At 37.4% G+C, this 5,000-nt stretch overlaps 1 protein-coding gene across 1 annotated transcript in view; it reads right to left on the minus strand.

Annotated features, from left to right (window-relative positions):
- The window catches only part of tenm1 (teneurin transmembrane protein 1), a 114,245-nt gene extending 110,844 nt beyond the window's left edge, over positions 1-3,401 (minus strand). Inside the window, 1 exon segment of the mRNA XM_046839003.1 lies at positions 2,789-3,401. The gene's annotated coding sequence lies outside the window, so the exon portion shown is untranslated.
- Between the last annotated feature and the right edge of the window lie 1,599 nt (positions 3,402-5,000).

Genomic DNA, 5,000 nt, shown 5'->3' on the forward strand with positions numbered 1-5,000 from the left:
AACAGTCTTGTCAGATTCTCACAAATAGACATGAAGCTGATGTGTGTTGTGTATAGTTTTTATATAACTGTTCATATTTCCGTAAGAAGTTCATATAAGTAAATTTTTGTATAATTTATACTGTATAATATCGTACCTCAGAGCATATCACATCATTTTATTTACTTTATTATTTTATTATTATACCCTGTTGTATGTTGTATATCATATTGGTGCGTATCACATTTCAACTACCATCATAAGAATATCGTATCGTATCATATCATATCGTATCGTATCATATCGTATCATATCATATATCGTATCATATCATATCGTATCATATCGTATCGTATCGTATCATATCGTATCGTATCATATCATATAATCGTATCATATCATATCATATCATATATAATATCATATCATATCATATATCGTATCGTATCGTATCATATCGTATCGTATCATATCATATATCGTATCATATCATATATCGTATCGTATCATATCATATATCGTATCATATCATATCGTATCATATCATATATCGTATCATATCATATCGTATCGTATCATATCATATATCGTATCATATCATATATCGTATCATATCATATATAAATATCATATCATATCATATCATATCATATATCGTATCATATCATATCGTATCGTATCATATCATATATCGTATCATATCATATCGTATCATATCATATCATATATCATATCATATATCGTATCGTATCATATCATATATCGTATCATATCGTATCGTATCATATCATATATCGTATCATATCGTATCGTATAATATCATATATCGTATCATATCGTATCATATCATATATCGTATCATATCATATATCGTATCATATCGTATCGTATCATATCATATATCGTATCATATCGTATCGTATCATATCATGTATCGTATCATATCATATCGTATCGTATCATATCATATATCGTATCATATCATAACGTATCGTATCATATATATCGTATCATATCGTATCGTATCGTATCATATCATATCGTATCATATCATATATCGTATCGTATCATATCATATATCGTATCATATCGTATCGTATCGTATCATATCATATCGTATCATATCATATATCGTATCATATCGTATCTGTCTTTCTTACGATTCTTATCAGGAGACATGAAGCTGTTATGTATAGATTATATATAATATTTTTTCGTATAAAACGTTTTCAATTGTTCATTTTAGTCAATTTATTTTAAGTAAATATTTGTATAATTCATATAATAAAATATTTCATAATATTGTATATCAGATCGTCCTGCATCCTGTTTTATCCTATTTTTCATACTGTCTTTCAAATAGTATCACAATGTATTTTCATATCATATCGTATCGTATCGTATCGTATCATCCAATGCCAGATGATATCGTATCATATCATATCATATCATATCGTGTCGTATCATATCATATATATATCGTATCATATCACATATCGTATCATATCGTATCATATATCATATCGTATCGTATCATCCAATGCCAGATGATATCGTATCATATCATCATATCATATATCATATCATATATAAATATCATATCATATCACATCGTATCATATCATATCGTATTGTATCATATCATATATATATCGTATCATATCATATCGTATCACATCATATATCGTATCATATATATATCGTATCATATCATATTATACCATACTGTGTTATATAACATGTAAACGTCTCCTGGCACATATCGTATTCTATCGTATATCATACTGGGGAATATGGAATCCAGTGCTACTGTACATCATATCAAATATTCATTTATAAAAGGTCACATGGTATAATGTTAGAATTGTAAATCTCTAAACGCTGTCATATGGTACCACATCATTAGATATTTTTATATTGTATTATATCCTCATGGTGGAATATCGAACACTATCGTATCGTGTGATTTTATTATATCGTTATGATCCTGTACAATATTGTCGCTCGTGACTAACAGGGCGTAATGAAGTGTGTTGTAGAGAAGAATCAGCTTCAGGAACCTTTTGATCATATTGTAAATGATACTGTAATATCGGATCATTGTTTTCGCGTATCGCAGGGTATCGGATTGACACAACACGACTCACAGCTCGGATTCATCCAGATTTGTTTGCTGGGTTTATTTTATCTGATGAATTACTTCTTCTTTAAGAATGCTGTTTTTATGAAAAGTGTTTATTATAGGAGGAGAAGATTGTGATGTGGAGCTGGAGGTGTGTGGGCGCGTGTACTGTAGCAGCGTGTCGGTTTTTATTTCATCACACACTGCATCGTCCTTCTTTTCATGCGATGATGATGATGATGATGATGAGGATGATGATAATTATTATCGGCACTACTGTAGATCGTCTTGTATCGTATCGACGTATCCGCATCATAGTATCGCAGGTGACTCTATCTTTTTTTTTTACATGGTTAGAATTAACGCGGATTTGCAGGATTTCACGCGCCGCGCACCCCCGCCAGCGCGCGATTAGTCACAACCGTCATTACCGATTAATCAACGGACGCGCGTCGCGCGCTAGGGAGCCGTTCCCCTTTTCTCCAGTCCCCACCAGCTCGGACTCTCGGCGTGTCCCGCTCACGCGCTTCTTACTGATGCTGGGCACAAAGCTCGCTCGTTCGCGCGCGAGCGCACACACACACACACACACACACACACACACACAGTTGCACGAACACGCACCGCGCAGTCATCGTCTTAAAAATAACACGGGCACGTGCGCGCGTGTGTGCGTTTTCTTCTTACCTTCTCGTATGCACACGCGCAACGCAGAGTCTCGGCAAAACCGTCAGCGGCGTCCCACGGCGTCGCGCGCAGCGTCAATGAAGAACAGTCGGCTCTCATCGCAAGCGCGCGCGCGCCCGGTGGTGTGTGTGCGTGTATGTGTGTGTATATATAAATATATATACACGCGTGTGTTTAATGCGTGTGTTTTTGTCGGTATTGTCAAGCAAGCTCGAGCCTGTATGATATATTTTTTTATCCGTCACGGGCTTGGAGGAGAGTCCGCGCTCCAGTCCGCGCTCCAGTCCGGCAGCAGCAGCAGCAGTGGCGGCGGCGCTCCGGTTACCGGGAGAGGGAGAAAAAAAACGCACTCACCACCAGCGCGCGAGAGCTGATGTGTGTGCGTGGTGACAGTGTGTGTGTGTGTGTGTGTGTGTGTGTGTATGTAGATGCGTGTGCCCTGGGTTGCCAGAACGTGTTCTTTAGCTCCTTTAAATCCTGTAGTCACGGAATAAAATCCAGGCATAAACTCCGTGGAATCCGTTCACACCGGATAATGAGAGATATTGTTTTAATCCTGGTCTCGTGAACATCACACCCTTATTCCACACCACAATACAATCACATGAGAAAAAAGTATACCGTGATTATAGCGCTTAATTTATTGAAATGCACGTATATGGCAACCCGTATATCTGCTCTACGGACAGATCGCCAATCTGAGCGGTGACCACGCCCACTTTTATTCTGATTGACATTCACGCGCACTGATTTCGACACGCCTGATTTACAAGCAGCTTCAAAATGAAACAAATCATCAAAGATGAAACAGAATGTGTAGAAATGTTAAAAAGTGTAATTATATACAAATCTATTAATTAACTATTATTTGATTAATCCCTCACTGAACATACTTATAAAGATTGATTAAGTGATTAATTTGTTTTGTGATTGGTTGATTGGTTGATTTATTAGTTGATGGATTAATTAATTGATTGCATTTTGTTCAGGGCCTCAGCTCCATTCATAATTTCCCACCACACACATATATTTCAAATAAAGATTCAACACAGACAACCTGGCAACCCAAAGGATGCTGCAGAAGTCACAGCGCATGCGCAGACCTCTAGCGTTTTACCCGGTTTAAATTTCAGCGCGTTCCTAGGATAATTAATTGATTGATTGATTGATTGATTGATTGATTGATTGATTGATTGATTGATTGTCATGGTTCTGCTTTTCTCTCGAATTAGTTTAATACAAATATATTAAAATAATAATTAAAAACAGTAGTTTGTAGTTTGTAGGTTGGTGTTGCATGGTGTTGAATGAAACCCTTAAAGCTCAAGAGGGCTGTAGGGAGCGAAAGGTGTGTGGTGACTACATGTCAATTATATTAGACACTGACCACATGTACAAGACATAGACCACTAAAGACCCAAAGACCTTCATCCTCCTCCTGCTCTTCTTCATCTTCCTCACTATCATCATCATCTTCCTCACCAACATCAGCAGCAGCAGCAGCAGCAAGCTTTTATTAAATAAGGTTAAAATCTTAACCTTGGATGTAGTGTACTTATTATTGAGTATGGCAACACACACACACACACACACACACACACACACACAGAGAGATGTAAAGTACGCAGAAGTGTCTACAGTAATAGCTGTAGCGTTGATGAATATGGGAAATAAATCTGATTAATATGCGAGAGTAATCTGATGAATATGCGTAATTAGCAGATGAATATGCACCAGCAGCTACTTCCCTGATTTCTGTGTGCGTGTGTGCGTGTGTGCGTGCGTTCAAGCTTTTCAGACAAGATCACATAAATGAGTGCATGTGCACGCTTATCAGATAAATCGTGTGTTTGTGTGTGTTTGTGTGTGTGTTTGCGTTGCTAGCAAGGCTAAACGTTCCTGTGGGACCGAGTTAGCATTAGCATCTCAAAGCCTGAAGACAAGAAGTCTTAAAGCCTTCATGTGCAAAATAAAAAAAAAAAAAAGTCTTTTCTGAGTGTGTGTGTGTGTGTGTGTGTGTGTGTGTGTGTGTGTGTGTGTGTGTGTGTGTGTGTGTGTGTGTTCTAAACATTCCATTACTGACTATGACATGCCACGCCAATCACACAACAGGCCGTTCTTGCTCTCAGACACACACACACACACACACACACACACACACACACACACACACACACACACACGAGACAGAGAGTAGATTCTCGAACACACA

This window comes from Silurus meridionalis, chromosome 25 (genome assembly GCF_014805685.1).
Source record: "Silurus meridionalis isolate SWU-2019-XX chromosome 25, ASM1480568v1, whole genome shotgun sequence".
Taxonomy (NCBI): Eukaryota; Metazoa; Chordata; class Actinopteri; order Siluriformes; family Siluridae; genus Silurus; species Silurus meridionalis.